Below are 21,623 nucleotides of genomic sequence, written 5' to 3'. Positions count from 1 at the left end.
TCAGATAATCCTTGCTACCATGCTGCTGCTTTGAGGTTTGGGATTTAGCCAGGGGTTGTGGCCATATTCTAATTTAGGGAATGTTGGCAATCAAAATTTTCCTGGACTTTCAGTTAATTCTCATGCTTTTCTTTATTTCTGTTCTGAATCCAAGTGTTAAATGTTTCTTTGCTGGGTTAAAGAGGGGCTATGTTCTAGTGAAAAAGGAAGGTCACAGAACATAGATGGAAACATTTGGGGGAAATCAGGGAGAGATGGAGTCCAGAGAACATTAATAGGTCTTGCTTATACTTTTCCTCTCTCTACTTAGTTGACCATAAGAATCTTTTTTTTTTTTTAATTTAAATTTTAGGTAGTTAACATATAGTGCAGTACTGGTTTCTGGAGTAGAATTCAGTGATTCATCACTTATATACAACACCCAGTGCTCATCATAACAAGTGCCCTCCTTATTACCCTTCCCCCATATAGCCCAACCCCCCTCTCACCTCCCTCCATCAACCCTGTTTGTTCTCTATGATTAAGAGTCTCTTATGGTTTGTTTCCCTCTCTCCTTCCCCTCCACCCTCCCATATGTTCATCTGTTTTCTTTCTTAAATTCCACATATGAGTGAGATCATATGGTATTTGTCTCTCTCTGACTGACTTGTTTCACTTGGCATAATACACTCTAGCTCCATCCGTGTTGTTGCAAATGACAAGATTTCATTCTTTTTGATGGATGAGTAATATTTCATTGTACATATAAACCATATCTTCTTTATCCATTCATCAGTCAATGGACATTTGGGCTCTCTCCGTAGTTTGGCTATTGTTGATAATGCTGATCATATGAATCTTGTCCAAATTTAGATCAAAAACAAGTTTAATTAAAATAGAGATCAAGGAGGTTAATGAAATAGCAATTTTTAAATCTGAAATTTTCTGTCTTTATGTCCACTAATTCATTTACTAAGCCATATTTTAGAAATGTAAGTAAAGGACACTCATGAATTACTGGCTTCCTGAATTTCAGCACAAAAAGCTACTCTTCTATATATGACTTTGAAAAGGGCAAACTTTTGCCCCTCCCAAGAAAAAGAGGATAGTCTTGGAATATGGAGTGAACTATAGAGAGATTAAAAAATGAGGGTGGCCAAACAAAATAAAGAAAAAGGAACAAATAAAACTGTGGAAGAAAAACAAGCTAAGTAATAAATATGGTATCACTAAAATAAATGCAATATTTTGAAAAGTAGCTTATAGAAATACTTAGTTGAAATAAATGTAATATTTTAAAAAGTAGCTTGAATAAGTACTTAGTTGAAATTAACCTGTGTTATCAATTCTTATGCAGTAGAATTTTATTTGTTTATTTATTTTTAAAGATTTTATTTATTTATTTGACAGAGAGAGACACAACGAGAGAGGGAACACAAGCAGGGGGAGTGGGAGAGGGAGAAGTAGACTCCCCGCTGAGCAGGGAGCCCGATGCGGGGCTCGATCCCAGGACCCTGGGATCATGACCTGAGCCGAAGGCAGACGCTTAATGACTGAGCCACCCAAGCGCCCCTCAAGGCAGTGTTTTACTTGGTAAACGTGTCTGAGACCATGCATCCCTGGCTGCTAAGCACCATGGTGGACAGGGCTAGAAAGGTAACAGCTTTATTTTGAGCAGGGGGCAAAGACAAGGCAGCACTTTATAGCTACATTGTAACTAGATCCTGCATCTTATGCAGTAGAATTTAACATACAGAAGATGAGTCCTCTTTAGTGTTAAAATGAAACTATGTACAATGGAATATTATGCAGCCATCAAAAGGAATGAGATCTTGCCATTTGCAACGACGTGGATGGAACTGGAGGGTATTATGTTGAGTGAAATAAGTCAAACAGAGAAAGACATGTATCATATGATCTCACTGATATGAGGAATTCTTAATCGCAGGAAACAAACTGAGTGTTGTTGGAGTGGGGGTGGGGTGGGAGGGATGGGGTGACTGGGTGATAGACACTGGGGAGGGTATGTGCTCTGGTAAGCGCTGTGAATTGTGCAAGACTGTTGAATCTCAGATCTGTACCTCTGAAACAAATAATGCAATATACGTTAAAAAAAAAAAGAAGAAGAAGAAGACGGTAGCGGGAGGGGAAGAATGAAGCGGGGGAAATCGGAGGGGTAGACGAACCATGAGAGACGATGGACTCTGAAAAACAAACAGGGTTCTAGAGGGGAGGGGGGTGGGAGGATGGGTTAGCCTGGTGGTGGGTATTGAGGAGGGCACATTCTGCATGGAGCACTGGGTGTTATGCACAAACAATGAATCATGGAACACTTCATCTAAAACTAATGATGTAATGTATGGGGATTAACATAAGAATAAAAAAAATGAAACTATGTACTAAAATAAAGTAAGAGATTTGATTTTTTTAAAATGTAAGTAGAACTTAAGATAGCTCATTTTTAAAAGACCACATCTGAGGGAATGCAAACTGGTGCAACCACTGTGGAAAATAGTATGGAGGTTCCTCAAAAAGTTAAAAATGGAACTACCCTATGATCCAGTTGTCACACTACTGGGTATTTACCCCAAAAATACAAAAACACTAATTCAAAGGGATACATGCACCCCTATGTTTATTGCAGCATTATTTATAATATCCAAATTATGGAAGCAGCCCAAGTGTCCATTGATAGATGAATGAATAAAGATGTGGTATGTATGTGTATGTATATATATATAACATAGAATATTATTCAGCCATAAAAAAGAATGAAATCCTTGTCACTTGTAACAAAATGGATGGAGCTAGAAAGTATAACACTAAGCAAAATAAGTCAGTCAGAGAAAGACAAATACCATATAATTTCACTTATATGTGGAATTTAAGAAACAAAACAGATGAGCAAAGGGGGGAAGTCAGGGGAGAGAGAGAGAGACCAAGAAACAAACTCTTAACTATAGAGAACAAACTGATGGTTACTAGAGGGGAGGTGGGTGGAGGATGGGTGAAATAGGTGAAGGGGATTAAGAGTACACTTACAAAGGGGCACCTGGGTGCCATAGTCAGTTGAGTGTCTGACTCTTGGTTTTGGCTCAGGTCGTGATCTCAGGGTTGTGGGACTGAGCCCTTCGTCATCGGGCTTCCAAGCTCAGCCAAGGTCTGCTTAAAGATTCTCTCTCCCTCTCCCTCTGACCCTCCCTCTCCTCCCTGAAATAAATAAATCTGATATTTTTATTTTTTTTTATTTGACAGACAGAGAGAGATAACAAGAGAGGGAACACAAGCTGGGGGAGTAGGAGAGGGAGAAGCAGGCTTCCCACTGAGCAGGGAGCCTGATGTGGGGCTCGATCCCAGGACCCTGGGATCACAACCTGAGCCGAAGGCAGACGCTTAACGACTGAGCCACCCAGGTGCCCCAAATCTAATATTTTTTTTAAAAGAGTGCATTTATCAAGATTAGCACTGAATAATGTATAGAATTGTTGAATCACTATATTGTACACTTACAACTAATATAACACTGTATACTGAAATTGAAAGTAAAAACTTAACAAAAAATAATAAAATACACTAGTGGTAAAAAAAAAAAAAGAAGAATTTTAAATCATTTTTCTTGCTGTTAGAAGTATAATCCGAATTTCGTATTTCTCAAAAGACTGCAAAAAAGGTTTTTAATAAGAAATAAAAGAACATATTCAGTATTATATTAGTTTCTTACTGCCACTGTAACACATTAGAAACATAATAGCTTTAAGTAATATTATCTTACAGTTTTACAGGTCAGAAGTCTGAAATGGGTCATACAGGGCTGAAATCATTGTTGACAAATTTGTGTTCTTTCTGAAGACTCAAAGGGAGAGTCCATTCCATTGCCAATGACTCTTCTGTGGAGAATATGTCCCCTTTCTTTTCCATCTTCTAGAGGTCCTCTGCATTCCTTGGCTCATGGTCCTTTTCTTCTGCCCTCAAAGTCAGTAGTGCAACATCTTTAAATCTCTCTCTCTGACCTCTTCTTTCCTGTTATCATATCTCCTTCCCGACTCAGACCTTCCTACTTCCTCTTGCAAAGACCCTTGTGATTATAATAATCCCACCTGGATAATCCAGGCTAATCTCCCCATCTCACAATCTTTAATTTAATCATACCTGAAAATCCCTTCTGCTATGTAAGGTAATATATTAAACAGATCTCAGGGATTAGAATGTAGAATCTTTGAGAAGGGGGCAGTGGGGGTGATCATATTCTTAAACAAAATACAATACAATATGGTTTTATTAAATACTGTGAATTTAAAAACATTCAACTCTAACTTCCTAGGACAATCAGTAAAATACTGACCTTGTTTTAAAGATAGATTATATTATAACATTATATATGCTTTATGACCCAACCGTTCTACTCCTAGGTATATACTCAACACATTTTATGTTATGTTCATCAAAACCATATGCTTAGGGGAACCTGGGTGGCTCAGTTGGTTAAGCATCTATCTTCAGCTCAGGTCATGATCCCAGTGTCCTGGGGTCGAGCCCCGAGTTAGGTTCCCTGCTCAGCTGGGAGTCTGCTTCTCCTTCTCCCTCTCCCCCCTCAGCTTGTGCTCTCTCTCTTGCCCACTCTCTCTCAAATAAATAAATAACATCTTTAAAATATATATATATATACTTAAATATTTACAGCAGCATTATTCATAATAACCCCAAACTATAAAATACCTAAATTCCTACTAACAATTGAATGAATAAGTAGTCATGTATTCTATACAAGGAAGATTATCTAGCAGTGAAAAAAATCTAAATCTAAAAACAACAATACGGATAAATCTCATAAGCGCAACGTTGAACAAAAGAAGCCACACACAAAAATCATATGTAATTCATGATTCCAGTTATATAAAGTTCAAAAATAGGCAAAATTAGTCAGAAGGGTGAGCAACTTCATTAGGAGGTAGTGACTAAAAGGGGACAAGACAGGAACTTTTGAGGTTCTGGCAACATCCTATTTCTTGACCTGGGTGAAGATTACCTGAATATGTTCACTGTGGAAAATCCATTGATTTGTACTCTTTTGACTTATGCATTATTCTGTATGTGCTTTCTATTTCTATAAAGAGTTTATATAATTTAAAAAGTTAATTTTTTCTTAAAATATAAGTAAATACAGATAGAGACTTCTCTCAGGTTATAAAAATTAATGCCAAAGTTATTAGACTTTTTAAAATGCTATTTTTATATGTTCAAATTATATGCATAATACTAAAAGAAATAAACCAATTAGCTATTGCAATTTCATATTTGTCACAAATAAAGTTACAGCTGAAATACTATGTTAAAATGAAATTTATAGAAATTCTAAGGAATTTTTAGTAATTAGCAAATAAAATTGGATAGCAAGTACTTTTGTTATAATCCAGATATTAACAATGCAGTAGAACAGAGCAAAGAGCTTTTACACAACAATATCTGAAAGGGCTTAATTGAGTTGATTCATTCAGCAAATAGCTATTGATCTTTTTTTATCTACTAGGCACTATGCTAGGCACTGAGGATAAAATGAAGAACCAGAAAGATGAGTCTTTGTCCTCACAAAATGTATAGTATCATGGGTAAGCCCCTAAAGTAAATGAACAAGTGACAAGTAGGAAGTGATAACAAGTTCTATCACGTCACCAAACAAGGTGCCTAAATCTTAAATGCATGTTGCTAAGAGAAAGAAGCCAAGTGAAAGGGCTCTATACTGTTTGATTCTATTTATATGACATTCTGGAAAAGGCACAATAAATAGAGACAATAAACAGATCAGTGGTTGTCAGCAGTTCATGGGAGGGAGTTTAAGTAGGTGAAGCACAAGGAATTTATTTTTAGGGTGGTGAAATATTATGTATGATACTCTAATGGTGAATACATGATTATGCATTTGTCAAAAGCTATAGAACTTCACAGCACAAAGAATGAACCTTAATGTATTTAAATGAAAAAACAAAAAACGTTGAGTTCAGGAGAACCGAGATGGAATACAGAATGTGACTAAAAGAAACTAACTGCAAAATAAAGGTTATGAAAAAACCTCACTGAAAGGGTTGGGGGAAAAGGGCCTGACCTAAGCAACTGAGAATGAGTAGAGTCTGCAGGATTAGAGTCAAGAGGAAGTATTAACTGTCCTCTAGTTGACAGAGTTGTTTCCCACAGGGACACAGGCTAACAGTTCTGAAACCACTATATGTGTGTGTACTGCAATTGGAGACTTCAGGGAGTGGGACCCAGATCTCTCACTGTTGGAGTGGGGTTTGCAAATAAGCAAGAGATGGAGGCTAGAATGAGCTATGTGATAACAGAATAGAGTTGGAGATAACAGTATGAACAGCTTAATATAGATATAGATGCTTACATATAGATGTATTTATAGTGAATGTGTATATACACAGGTTCATATGCACACATATATTTCCTTGCTCTACCAGCTGAGAAGGTGGAGAAAGCTGTTGCTCCTAGTAGTAACAAGTACACTTAGTGCTCACATCTTAGTTTCTAATTCCATTCTTCAACAAAAGGAACAAGGATTCCTTGGAGAAATGGCTGATTCTAGAAATGGATCAGAAAATATACAAGATGGGGGTGCCTGGGTGGCTCAGTCTGTTAAGTGGATGACTCTTGATTTCAGCTTAGGTCATGATCTCAGGGTCATGGGATCGAGCCGCCTGTTGGGCTCCATGCTCAGCATGGAGTCTGCTTGAGATTCTCTCTCCCTCACCCTGTGCCCCTTCCCCACTTGTGACTGTGCATGAGCGCGCTCTCTCTCTCTCTCTCTCTCTCTCTCTCAATAAATAAATAAATAAATGAATAAAATCTTTTTAAAAAAAGATTGAAAACCTCTTTAAAAATGAAAATATGCAAAATAAATCTGGAGGATATTAGTACCAGAAAGTGTATGCCTTAAAAAAAAAAAAAAACCCACAAAAATGGAGATATATATCAAAGAGATTCAAAAGCCAACTGAAAGAGCTCCCAATGGCTAAAGCTGGAACAACTTAAGCAACAAATAAAGTAGTACTGAGTTACAACCTAAAGAATAAAATAAAATAAATATCCATGAGTCAAATCAATATAATAAATGAATGAATAAATAAATGAGGAAGAATAGGTAAATTTCCCATGTGATAGAATTTCAGGGGTGCCTGGCTGCCTTAGTTGGTGGAGTGTGCTACTCTTGATCTCAGGGTTAAGTTTGAGCGCCATGTTAGGCATAGAGATTACTTAAAAAATAAAACCTTAAATGGGCCCCTGGGTGGCTCAGTCGGTTAAACATCTGCCTTCAGCTCTGGTCATGGGATCAAGTCCTGCATCCGGCTCCCTGCTCAGTGGGGAGCCTGCTTCTCCCTCTACCCTTACCCCTTGCTCACGATCTCTCATTCTCTCTCTCTCGAGTAAAGTTCAGATTTCAGTTAATAACAATGTACCAATATTGGTTCATTAGTTGTGACAAATATACTATGCTAATTTAAAATGTTAATAATGGGGATGGGGAAACTAGGTATAAAGTACATGGGAACTCTTTGTACCATCTTTGTCATTTTTCTGTAAATCAGAAACATACTAAAATAAAAACTAAAAAAAACCCAAAGTGGATAATTGATCACTTCATGTATATAAGCTATTTAAAAGCTGAAACTGTGTCTTACTCCAATTTTCCTCTTGAATCTCTTTGGGCACATCTTTGAGAATGATAGGGGCTAACTTAGCATTGGTTGAGTTGAATTAAATTTGTAGGCTGAATAACGACAACAAAGTAAATGAGCAGGTAAAATACAGTGTAATTTTAAGGGAAGAACAAAATGGCAGAGGAACACCTATACCAAACTTAAATCTGTAACCTAAGACATTGCATGGACATCCTTAAAAATCCTATTTTAGGTTACTTAACTGTCACATTGGTCTTACCCAATCATCTATGATCAATTGAACTAATAGTTGCCTGATTTATCAAGAAAGCTTCTTTTGGGTACTTTTCTTTTTTGGGTATATAAGCATTAAAAAAAGTTGTCAGTATCTTAAATGTTTGAAGTTACAGTAAAGTTATTAACAAAATAGGGTGTAGATAAAAATATGATTGGATGGTCATATTGGATGATTAGATTTCAGTGATTTTCCATCCCTGTATACGTTCATTGGTTATAGGTCCTCCAAAATGGGGTATTAAGACAAGAAATCATCCACAGATGGGGTGCCTGCGTGGCTCAGTCGGTTAAGCGTCTGCCTTCGGCTCAGGTCATGATCCCAGGGTCCTGGGATCGAGTCCCGCATCAGGCTCCCTGCTCAGCAGGGGAGTCTGCTTCTCCCTCTCCTCTGCTGCTCCCCCTGCTTGTGCTCTCTCTCTGTCAAATAAAGAAATAAAATCTTGGGACACCTGGGTGGCTCAGTCGTTAAGCGTCTGCGTTCGGCTCAGATCATGGTCCCAGGGTCCTGGGATCGAGCCCTGCATCGGGCTCCCTGCTCAGGGGGAAGCCTGCTTCTCCCTCTCCTGCTCCTCCTGTTTGTGGTCTCTGTCAAATAAATAAATAAAATCTTTAAAAATAATAAAAATAAAAAGCATTTTAAAGAAAACCCAGATGGCACCTATACACCCAAGTGTGATTTCCCTGCAAAATGTCTTGGGGACCAACAATGCCACAATTCTAAAAAAAAGAAAAGAAATCAACCACAAGAAAATTTTAGAGAAAAGAAAAAATAAATGAAAATAATGAAAATGACTTCATGAATATATAAGACCTGTGCATGATTATGTGAATTTTATATAAAAAGTGAGTTAGATATACTCTTAGATAATCATTCCTGCCAGGCAAAATGGTGCTTAGTATTTTAAAATTGAGAATTCATATATTGGATCTTTTAAGATGCCCACATACACATACACACACCTTTCCTTAGGTCACTGTAAATTAGTCAGGTATCAGTAGTGGCTGTCAGAAGTTGTCGTGGGTGAAGGTGGAGGAAGTCATCCCTGCCAGCCCCAGGCCTCCCCAGCCTGGCCCTCTGAGAGCTGCAGAATTCTAAATCAAGGCCCGTGAAACTTGATTTTGATCTCCACAAGTGTGGATATCCAAAAAATACCACAGGTGGAAATGAGTGGTATAATGGAGTGAATGTTTATGTCCCCCAGAATTCATATGTTGAAATTCTAACCCCTGAGATGATGGGGTGGGGCTTTAGGGGTGATTAGATCATGATGGTGGACCCCTCATGAATGAGATTAGTGCTTTTATAAAAGAGACCTCAGAGATCCCTCACCCATTCCATAATGGGAGGTTACAGCAAAAAGACAACCTTCGAGGAAATGGGCTCTCACCAGATTCTGAATCCATCAGGGTCTTGATCCTGCATTTCCCAGCCTCCAGAACTTTGAGACACAAATTTCTGTTGCTAATGAGCCACCCAACTAGGTGTTATAGTAACCGGAAGGGATGAAGGCAGATGGCTTAAGGAAGAAAAGATTCTTGTCACCAGAGGGCTTTCGAAGTCATCATCCCACGGAAATCTGTGTTCATTGGTGTGGGGATCAAACCATAGTTGGAGGATCCTGATATTAGCATCTAGAACTGGGATGAGGGAAACTGAGGTCCAGCCAAACTGAAAAAGTAAGATTCGTGGTTCATAGCAAGGCTATGAATTTGAATCAGAAATAAGAGAGTTACTGAAATTTGCCACCTGAAGTAGTCATTAGATAGGGAGGCTTTGGGTCAGTGTTCTCACTAGTTCCCATTACCTCATAGAGGTAATGTATGCTGTGGTAATAATAACATTAAAAATGAAGACATATGATAGTAGCTAATATTTATTTATCAATTATATAATAATAATAATAGTTATCATTTATTGGATGCTTTCTATATGCCAGGCACTGTTCTAAGTGCTTTACTTGTGTTCACTTATGTAATACTTAAAATACTTATAATCTATAAGTTAGATAGTATATGTCACTCCTTTATTGCAGATGAGGAAACAGACCTGAACAAGGTAAGCAACCTACCTGAAATCAATGGACAATTAACACAGAATTCAAACTCAGGGGGCGCCTGGGTGGCTCAGTCGTTGGGTATCTGCCTTCGGCTCAGGTCATGATCTCCAGGTCCTGGGATCAAGCCCCCCGTCAGGCTCCCTGCTCAGCGGGGAGTCTGCTTCTCTCTCTCTCTCCCTCTGCCCCTCCTCCCTGCTCGTTCTCTCTCTCTCTCTCTCTCAAATAAATAAATAAAAATCTTAAAAAAAAAAAGATTTCAAACTCAGGCATGCTGGCTCCAAAGTCTACTGTTAACTATCTTATGTGTTACTCTATTTAATCTTCCCAGCAACTCACTATGTTAGGTATTATCTTTATTCCCATTTTCTAGAGAGAACTGAGAGTTAGAAAGGTTAAGTAATTTTCTGCAGATCAATCAGCAAATTACTAGGTCAGAATGCAGATTCTGGACTCAAAGAAAAGTTATTTTAACAACAAAGCCCATACTCTTAGCTAGTATAATGTAGCACCTCCTCCAGCACATGGATCTATACTAATTTCAGATAATAAGGAGGGAGTTAAAAATATACTGACAAGTCCAGTTCCACTAACCTCAGATGTTGGGCAAGGAGTCAACGGAGCCTACAGGGGTCAGCATCATGGGCTCTAAACAAAGCCAGGGCAGGCAGGATCTGTGTCATTAGACTGAGAATCTCAATATCGAAGTCTAATTTATCAGTTTTACATTTTACGTTGTTTTTGACCCAGTTTTCTGCACTGTGTAATTTTTGAATCTTGATTCCACTTTCTAGCCTATTAAGTTATCCCTTCCAGTTTTGGATCTTCTGACCCTTTGATTTATTGGTATTTGAATTTGCATTCAAAAACAAAGAAACAAAGAAAAACTTTCCGAAGATTGTATTTTCATTGAAATTTCTACAAAAGTCAGCTACTCTAAATATGGAAGAATCATTCCTTTTAAGACTTCTCTTACAACTTTTTTCTCCTCTCTTTATATGGGCTTCTTTTTTCTTCCCTTCCCCCTCTCTGTTCATTTTGCCAGTTCTCCTCATCATACCACTGTCCCCTGAAGCTGAATCCAGCCAGAGTGAGTCAGACAACGGTATTTCTGGCTTTACTCATGACTAATACAATTTCCCTGAGGAGGTGACTTCCTCCTTTATTTTGTTTTGGTTTCTTGATCTTAAAGATGGCCACAAGAACACAAGATATCCTAAATATCTCAAGCAATGACATGCAAAACAGAGCCCTTGCATACAAAGCAGTATTTTTCCTCATAGATTGAATTCTGCAGGTGAGCCATTGTGAAGCTCCCTAAGGTGCCTCTGGGGTCTGTAATATTCCATTTTTAGTTTGGCTTGGAGTGGAATAGTCATTGAATGTGATGAACGAGTTAGAACAAGGCTCCACTCAGTTATCAGGCCAGATTCCTTTTATTTTTTCACATATCAAAATGTGGTGAATTGAACAAAATTGAATTAGATTAATTTCAGTTAAATCCCTTACCCACTGGCGCTTGAAACTGTTGCTTCATGTTCTAAGCCTCTTTCTTTATAAAAAAAAAAAAAAAAGAAAAAGAAAAATCTCTTGTCAAATGATCTAAGTTTGAAGTAAGAAACCAAAGCAATATGAAGAGAAAGAAAGAAAAAAAAGGAAAGAAGGAAGGAAGGAAGGAAAGGAGGGGGAAGGGGGGAGGGAGAGAAAAAAAATGAATTCTTTAAGGTTTGTGTATACCAAGAGACGTACTAAATTTGAGTTTTTAAGATGTTATTTCTCTCTGTCCTCAAGTTAAAGCATATCTTGCATGAAATTTTCCTTTTTCCCTCTGCCAGCCCCCTGATAAGAAGATTGCTATCAGTTTTCTGATAGGCAAGAGAACTTAAATAGGAATCAGAGAACTTTGATCCTGCTTTTTTCCCAGTTTCTCCATTAGCCCAACAGCCTGTTTACAGATTCAGCTACCACTTTCTATGAACTTTCTATGTGCTGGTGACAATTTATTATTTAGGATCCACAAAAGCAGGATTAGGAACCTCCATTATGAGGTGCCAGTCAATACTCCACTGTTCCTTCTTAACACTTACGAAATCTGTTAAATAACAAAAATTCAACCGAGTACATTTTAAAGACCTAATTGGCTTTACTCATTTATTCATGAATTAGGCAGCATCCCATCTAGCAAGTAGAGGGGAGAGGCAAAGGGTTGCAGAAAAAGAAAGGTTTTAAAGATGGAAAAGGCGTGGAAAAAAGGAAATACTTAGCAAAGAATCCGTTGTTTGAGGCAAAGTTACCCTCCTAAGGGGAACGGAAAGGTCTATCAGTAAATTCCCTAGTGCTGACCAGGCAGTTCCCATGTTGACTGGTTAAAGGTTACATTTCTGAGGGGTTGAAGCTGTGATGCGGGCAGGCTGGGTCCGGGGACCCTGAGGGGATCCCACAGGACCACCAAGAGGGAGCCTGACTGCACAAAGGATGTGAAAGGGCAGTTTATTGAAGGTATAGAGGGAATGCAGGTACAGAGTGTCTGGGAGACTCAGAAAGGACCCCATCAATAATCAGGGTCTGGGGTTTTTATTGAGGATGGTGGTCTGGTGTGTGTGTCCTATCAAACAACCAGGAACTGAATAGAACAAAGACGATGGCCCAGGTGCCATTCTAGTATATGATAGCTTCCTTGAGTTATTCTCACCTGGTCCTTCCTGAGATGTTATCTATTCTAAAGAAATCATTAACTCCTTGTCCCTTACAAGGAGGACATACAGTATTTGTATTACGAGGCAGGTGCAGGGTAGGCATGCGGGTGCTAGCAAGATTAGAAACAGGAAAAGGAGCCAAAAGCAGATTTTTATAGAGTCCTTCAGTTTCCCTATCTCAACTGCAGTCAGGTTAGGTAGTTAAGTCTTGGCACACTGACTTGGGGCCTTAACCTAAGTGATGCCATTTTGGTCCTGTTGTTTTCTCTTTAACAAAACTATAATCAACTAATTATTAATGCATTGTGTTTGTTTGTTTAATGTCTATTTCTCTCCAGGGGCTATAAGCTTCATGAGGACAGAGTTTGTGTATTACAGAGTTCATTTTTGTAACCCCAGTGTGGAACCCAGGGCCTCATACAATAGTAGATACACAGTAAATATAGTTTGAATTAGTGAGTTAACAACAAACAAATACCTGAGTCTCAGAGGTTGCCCATGAGCAGAGCTGTGACTAGAACTCAGGTCTTAACTCCAAGAGGAGTTTCTGTTCTCAAGTTATTTCCACACCATTTGCTTTTCAGAGCTCAATTGAAAGAATATGAGAATACATGGAGGCAAAAAATGAAATTCCTACATTGAAAAAATGTGAAATGGGTCTTTTATTCTGATTGCCTAAACTCCAGGTCACAATCAAATCATTTCTAGAGTTTTACTGGGGAACACTAATTTCCGTGGGAGAAAGACCCTGGGATTTGTGCTGTTTATTTACTGTAGAATAAGGTGGAATTATTCAGGTTCCCTACTATACACTGCCCAAAGGAATAAGTCAGCAAAATGCCAAAAGTATTTTACTTATCATTTGCCTCTCTCTTCCACTCTGTGGGGTTCTCATTATAGGGGGTTCTAAGTCAGACTGACATTCTATACCAATTCTATACTTGAAAATGGAAATCTTTACACTGTAAACATTAGTATATTCTAAGTTTGATGTGTTTTCCATTTTAAAAGCATTCCACAGAATACATTCTCAGTATTCTTTCTTTAAAAGAAAGATCTTCAGTGGTGAGAAAGAAAATTTAATAGACAACTTCAATAGACAGTATACAATAAAGCCTAATATTGTTTTATAGCATAGAATCCTTCAAAGTCATTCAGGAATAAACGTGAAAATTTTCCTGCAGTTGTGACTCAGGGATAAGCACATGAGTGAAACATACTGTAAAGGAGTTTGGAGGGAAAAATACTGCTACTTTGTTCTGGGTTGAGATTCTAAAGTATTCTCATTCACAGTAATAACTGCCAAAATACAGGGTCATTTTCCAAGAAATTTATGTTTCTTGGACTTTCTGTTCCAGCTGGTATATTGATTTGACAGAGCTCTGTTCCAAATCTCAGTTCCAGCTCATTGCCCATTGTATCCTGTAGTGATTACAAAAGATGGTGGTGCAGGGTCTTGAGGGGGGTGGAGGGAGGAGGTAAGGAGGGGTAATCCACCTTAACTTTGAAAAGCCCAGTGTTGACCTGCATTTTTTAGGGTGATATAGTCATTTAGACATGCTGACTGACTACAGATCCTCCCTGCTTCTGGTTTTTTTCTACACAAGAGAAGACAGGCTGTTTTTGCAATAACCTTTCTCGCTTCTGCCCACACCAGTGGCTCCATTCCATGCTCTAAATCATTGTCTTCATGTTTAAGTAAACCTCCTTCCAATGCTCTTCAAATTCAGTGGCATATTATATATAAATCACATGCTGGCTTTTTCAATTGCCTGGGCATTATTTTGAAGATCTTGGGCTTTTTTTTTTTTTTTTAAAGCAGCAGATTTGTGGTAAAAGCTTGGCCGAATTTTCTCTGTCATTTGCCAGATTTTTAATTTTAACTGTAGCATTTCCATTAATCTCAGTTGTAGTTTAATGGATGTGCTCTCTCACTAAATAATCATTTCATTTAATTAATTATGATATTGTCCTTTGGACAATCTTGGGGACTTATAATGGCTTCACATTGGCTCCTAATCAGGTGCAGACTTTCCATATGGTCTTTTAAAGCTGAGCGTTATGAAATGAAATGTTAACGAAGCGTACCTCCCTCCTCTGCAAATTATCTTCACTCCTTTTGGGACCACTGTCCTGAACGTGACAGGTTTCTCCTGCTCTCATGCTTTCCTCGTGGAGTTTCTGCAGCTTCTTAGAATGCCCACTCTACCCCCAGTGCAAGTGCCACCACTGGGGCCCATATTCTGATCCAACTCATGTTTCTCTCTCTTCCTATTCTTCTCTTTGGCCACTAACTGTGTATTGACTTTCGCCACAGACAGACCTGCTCTGTCACTTTGTTCACATTATTTCACATCTGGCCTTTACTCAGCATCTTCATCTCTAATGGGAGAAAAATAATAGATGGTTATGAAAATTCTATGTGTAGCATAAGCAAAATATTAGCTCATATTAAGTACAAAATGTGTTTATTCCATTCTGTCTTGCCCTATAATTTAATGTTTTTGTGTGGCTCAGCCCTGATAATTCAATAAAACCCCCTGAAGGAATAGCATTGTATGCATGTCTTTTGCCACCTACAAAAGCCTGTTCTATATTGAGGCATACAGGACCTGAAGGAAAAAGATAATCAACAAGAATATAAATTGCTGTACTGCCTGAAAACAGATGAATGAATTATGGTCAAATCTTGTGGATACTAGGCTGTGAGTTCTCATGGAGAGGAGAGCTCCCTAAGGTTATTGTTAATCCTAGTGTGGGAGTGCAGTGGGTTAGTTAGGTCTCTGGAGACACGCTGCCTGGATCAACACTGACTCCACCACGGACTACCTGTGTGCCCCTGGGCAGTGCCTCTGTGGTTCAGTTTCCTACTCCATGAAATAAGGATAATAGGGGTAAATGGTACCTACTTTATATCTGTGTTGTATTAAACGAGTACACACACACACAGAGTCTATAAATGCCTTATAAGTGTTTGCTGCTATTATTGTTATGCCGTTGTTATTCAGAGAGGTAGGTAAGAAGAGGCAGCCATTGTTGTCTTGAGAGGCAAGAGCATAGAGTTTGGATTGAGATAGACCTGCATTCTGGAAGGCCTTCCTTCTTTCAAGGTAAGAGCTCCCGGTCTGTTTTCTAATACATAAGATGAAACTAATCCTCCTACATTTTTGTGAGGGTTTTATTAGATAAAATACTAATTGTAGATCACTTAGCACTGTGACTAATACAAAGGAGGTCCTCAAAAAATGGAGCTGATGTTATTATTATCATTATTACATTTCACTTAATGTATTTTAGAACAGACCGCTATTTTATTTACCACCAAGAAAGAGAAAAATACAGCCAAGTGCATAATAACAGGCCATCAAGGTATGATATATTCGATTTTCAGATAAAGATGTGGGGCAAAAATATGTTTTAAATGGATGAAAAATACTAGTTTTGCGAAGTGAGAGATCACGAAATAGCTCATCCCCCAGGGAGGCTCCCTGGTCTGGGAGGTGGAGACAGTGTGAAGAAGTGTTTAAAGGGCAGTCCCTTGGCTCCTCAGGGGTTTCAGGGCCTGAATTCTTAGACATCAAGCCTGAGTGTGTGAGAGTAGATCATTTCAATTTCCATAAGTGCTACCAAAGGCCACTAGTAACTCATGACTTTGCCTGTTTTCCTCCTTCTTCCTCAAGTATCTAGCCATAAGTATTTCAACAAAATGCAACTAAACTTAGTCTATGAAATAATTTTATGATTGCCTTTTCTTAGGCTTCTCCACTTTAGATTTAGAAATAGCCCAAACACAGAAATTGCATAGAAGTTTTCTTGCTCTTCAAGGCTTTTCCTTTTTAACTACAGCTGCACAAGATTTTCATTCCATTTCCTCTGAGTGACCATGAGAAAAATCTCTCCTTTGTCTTTTTCTGGTTCGAAGACCCTAGAGAATAAATTGAATTTTTGGGACATTGCCAGATGTGTGATAGATCTACAAGGAAAACAATAAGCAATCTTTTCTGTTTGCAGATACTAAATTCAGAGACTACTGCCTTGACAGGTTACATATAAAACTAGCCCTCGCGCCTCTCCCCCAGCCCCTCTTCTGATTAGCTTTTCTTTGAAGGTTGGATGAGATGAGTTAGAGTATCTTTTCTATTTCAGATCCAGTGGATGTGGGGGTGTTGCAATTTACACACAGAACTAAAAACTTTGCGATGCCAGATTCTAAATCATCACTATCACTGAGTTTAGTCTAGTGCCCCTGGCCTCATCAGACACATATTTCTCTCTGTCATAAGGGGTTGTTAGCCAGTTTATTTCAAAGTCTTAGAACACAACTGTTTCCTTTTCATTCCTACACATTTCCCTCAATTTCAATCTAAATAACTTTTTAAAAATTGTCTATTATTTCATTGCCAAGTAATGCTGCAATGTTCATTCCTACTCCTATTTCTAAGCATATGGCACTCATCTTCTTGCCACTGTAGGGAGGAAAGGGCCAACTATCAGAGATCAAGAAAGGGATCTCAGAACAGGACCATATGTGGTAGGAGAAGAGCACTCCTTTCATGTTCGTACAGCCTTTCTATTTATAGTTGCAACATTTATAAGCCACCCCCATCTGATGGGGACATGGCTGATACACATTCGGTAGTGCAGCTAACTAGCTAAGTACTGGAAGAAATTTTCCCATTCATGCAATAGTTACATCCTAGTGCCATTTTGAAATAAGAGGAGAAAGACCCTTTCTCACCAAAAAAAGGATTTCTTCCTTCAGGTAAATCTAGAGGGTAATTTTCTAGCTGTGATGATGCTACCACCTGAAGCTGAAACATCAAAAGTTTCTCAAAGTTGATTTGACCAGAACAAATTAAGATAGAATATGATCAATTGACCAAAACACCCTTACACAGTGTCTCCTGCCTTGTTCTCATTTGTATGATCTTTCGGAGAAAGGACAATCTTACTGGCATTTGAATCATCTACTCTTTTATAACAATGCCTGGCAACTTGTAAGTTCTCAACAAATCTTTGTTTAATCTCACCACACAAAGATAGCTACTCTTAACATTTCAGCAAACACACCCTTTTAGAACCTAGTCTGAATTCAGGGTAAGAATTCCAAGCTCAGTGGAATTGTATACAAGCCATACCATGATACAGGCAGTAATTCCAAGCAAAAACATGTTGAACTCCCATTGTAGAACTTTTTAGCTGGTAAAGGGAAAAATCCTTTTCTAACTCAAAGTCATAAAGATTGTTGCAGGTGGCTTCCCTAAAAAGAAGCAGGCCCTGAGATGAAGTCAAGTGTGAGAAAGTTTTATTGGGGGGAAACACATAAAAAAGAAAAAAAGGAGAGAAAGCAGGATTGGGCAAGGAACTGACAAACCACAGTGTACATTTGACAGCATCTATCAGCCCAACGGGAGCTCCAGAGCAAAGACTGCCCATCCAGGCAGTTCCTCATTGGGTGGAAATGGCTTGAACCTTAAATTACCACCTTGCTCAGTCATTGGCTAGCAGCCTCCCCAAGAACAGCATGAATTTGAGCTAAAACCTGCTGGTCTCCCCAAGAACAGCATGAATGCTAACAGCGGGAGGCTGACAGATATCCACATGTTAGTAGCTAGCCAACAAGACCTTTCTTGAAAATGGATCTGGGTGGTGCCTTTTCTTGGTGGCCACAAAGAGATTCGCTTATATTTTCTTTCAAAAGAAAAATGCTGTGTATTGAGATCTTTGATTTATGAGGATTTTATGTTTGAGTATGGTGTGAGTTAGGCCTCTAAATTGCTCTAGCATTCCCTGAATGGTCCATCACTTCTCAAAGAATTTTAATGGGACCATTTAATGTGACATTGGATGTGTTATTGGATGATTTTTTAAACACTGGAAGAATGTTTCTTCACTCTCGACTATGCACAATATGAGGACTGTAGACACAATACACTTTTAAGGTTAATCTGCATTGTTAACTTTTTCCACTTAACTTTCTTAAGAAGACCATCAACAAAACAATAAATTAAGCCCTGATTTGTAGTAGTGTCCAGTTTCTGTGGTGTGAATACTCCCACCATGGCTGATTTCAAGCTACCCATGTGGTGCCACTCGGAGCAGAGTTGGGAAGAGATAAGCAGTATGACACTATTATGTAGTATTTCCTCCATACAGATAAAACAGATATAAATAACCTCAAGAGCATAGATAATTGTAGTACATACAAAAGCATAGTAAATTATAGTAAAATAATTAGTAAGTGATGAACTTTGGGATGTATTACTTTTGGTTTTGATGTAAGTTACTTAATTGTAAGCTGATATAATTTAATTTTTAATAATGTCTGTGTTTAAAAACCAGCTCACAAAATTTTTGAAAATTTAACAATAGGCTCTCATGAGCTGGCACAAGCCAGATCCAATACAAGGTAGACATTTCCGTTTTAGGTTTCCCTGGAGAAATTGGAATGTATATATGCTCAGTGATGTAGGTATAAGAATACTTACTGCACTGGTGTTTATAACAGGGAAAAGTGAAAATGACATACCTGTCCATAAGCACACAAATTGATAAATAAACTGGGTTTTACTATGATTCAATATTAAACGGTGGTTAAAAATAAAATAAATTAGATTCTCATGTATCAACATAGATCAATTCCCGGAGAAAGCTGCAAGTACCTTCTTGCATTGTGATACTAATTGTGTAAAACTTTAAAATATACAAACACATTTTAAATCTAGTTTATAAAAATATGCCTATATAATTAAGGTATAAAGATATTTATGAAAATGAAATACACAAAGTTCAGATAGTAGTTACTTCTTGGGAATGGATGAGGTAGCACTTTAAGTGTATCTATAACACTTTATTTCCTTAAGGGGAAAATGATAATCTGAGCAATAATCATAAAAGAGAGACAATCCAACATTATATGCCCCAATAGACATACACAAGATACCTGTGAAACATTCTTGCCAAAAAAGAGAACTTATATCTGCTTAAACTTCTACATCTAATTCCCAATTTATGGAAAAACAAGGGACAAATAAAAATATTAAGTGGAACCACTGGGGTGCAATCAGCAAAGTCTGGAGTGTAGGTTTCTTCAGCATATAAATTGCAAGGAAGAAAATAGAAAGAGAAATAAGGAATCTACAGACTAAAAGAGAGTTTAAACAAACTGAGGGTTGCTGGAGTGGGGGGTGGGGTGGGAGGGATGGGGTGACTGGGTGATAGACACTGGGGAGGGTATGTGCTCTGGTAAGTGCTGCGAATTGTGCAAGACTGTTGAATCTCAGATCTGTACCTCTGAAACAAATAATGCAATATATGTTAAGCAAAAAAAAAGAAAAAGAAGAAGGTAGTGGGAGGGGAAGAATGAAGCAGGGGAAATCGGAGGGGTAGACGAACGATGAGAGACGATGGACTCTGAAAAACAAACAGGGTTCTAGAGGGGAGGGGGGTGGGAGGATGGGTTAGCCTGGTGGTGGGTATTGAGGAGGGCACATTCTGCATGGAGCACTGGGTGTTATGCACAAACAATGAACCATGGAACACTTCATCTAAAACTAATGATGTAATGTATGGGGATTAACATAAGAATAAAAAATAATAATAATAATAAATAAATAAATAAATAAAATAAAAGAGAGTTTAAAGATCTATCCATCAATTGCAGTGTATAGACATTGTTTTGTTTCTGATTCGAACAAATAAACTATTAAAAATTACGGGGAAAAAACAGGAAAATTTGAATACTGAATGAATACTCTAGAATAATAAGGAATTACTATTATTCAGGTGAGACAATCATGTGAATTATATCTAAAAAATCCTTTTGTTTAAGATATTAATGTTAAAAAAGAAGTGTGGATGAAGTGATGGATGAAAGCCGGCTAGGACTTGCTTCCAAATAATCCGGGGAGCTGCAGGAAGTGGGCAGAGGTGTAGATGAAAAAAGATTGAGGTTTCTTCTCTTATGTGTTTGAAATTTATAAACCTTATAAATAAGGTTTCTTTTTAGAGAAGGAGGAGAAGAAAGAAAAAAATGGAAGCAAACAAGAAAAAAAATAAACATCTATTAATTAGGTCGTTTAACATTCAACTGGGTGTCATTTTATTTTCTGTGTATTTTGGTAAGTTTGAAATATGACATGATTTACATTTTTAAAAGATTTAAATTTGTATAAATACCTCCTTGGTACCACAAACATAAAATATACTCTGACTGTATTTTACATACCACGATCCAGCTTCAATGGAAGGAGAGAGATAAGTTATCAGCAGTGAGACTGGGGCTTCCCACAGCCTGCAGCTCATACGTGCCAGACACTTTTGATTTACCCTCCTACCAGATTCCCTTGGCCCCTCCTCAGATAGTGGACCACCACTATCTAGTGCCATGAGCCAGAAATTAACTCTTCATGTCCACTCCAACAAGCCTTCACTCTGCCACTGCACCCTGTGTGAGTAGCTCGACTGTCACATCTAGTTAAATTTCCTTTCCAATTATTTACACTTTGCTCCCTGGTGAATGTTGAAGTTACAAGATAAGTTCATCAAAGACAGTGTTTGATTTCTAGGGTTCAACATGCCTTCTTGTGTAGGTTAAGAGGGTATTTCATGATCTATTTTGTTTATAATGTTATCAGGCCACTTAAGTGTTGCTGAACAGTTTCAAACTCTTGAGAATGATTTAAACATCGCCCGTGCAAACTATATGTTCTCCCCACTGCCCACATGCGTGTGCATGCACACACACATGTACGCATTCATATTCATTAGTACATATTAAATTAGAGACTCCTGTTGGCCGCTCACAAACAACATGGGAGAAGTTGGGCATCTTCAAAATTAAATGATTAAAAAGAAAACAATACTGATCCGAGGCAGAGAACAGTTTCCATGTTCTTCTGAAGACATTATGCTTGATATGTTTTCTAAATGTAAATCTT

At 38.1% G+C, this 21,623-nt stretch overlaps 1 long non-coding RNA gene and 1 other non-coding gene across 2 annotated transcripts in view; one reads left to right on the top strand and one right to left on the bottom strand.

Moving 5' to 3' along the window:
- The window catches only part of LOC129045871 (uncharacterized), a 69,063-nt gene that overhangs the window by 26,550 nt on the left and 20,890 nt on the right, over nucleotides 1-21,623 (top strand). The window lies entirely within an intron of this gene.
- Nucleotides 1,579-1,709, bottom strand: LOC123847244 (small nucleolar RNA SNORA63). The gene has a single exon (XR_006791486.1). It is a non-coding gene; the product is annotated as a small nucleolar RNA SNORA63 (small nucleolar RNA).

Source organism: Mirounga angustirostris, unplaced genomic scaffold (assembly GCF_029215605.1).
Source record: "Mirounga angustirostris isolate CCGP_5_RB_7025 unplaced genomic scaffold, mMirAng1.0.hap1 SCAF_6, whole genome shotgun sequence".
Taxonomy (NCBI): Eukaryota; Metazoa; Chordata; class Mammalia; order Carnivora; family Phocidae; genus Mirounga; species Mirounga angustirostris.
Note: the sequence above shows the minus strand (reverse complement) of the source record. Positions and strands in the feature narration are given on the sequence as shown.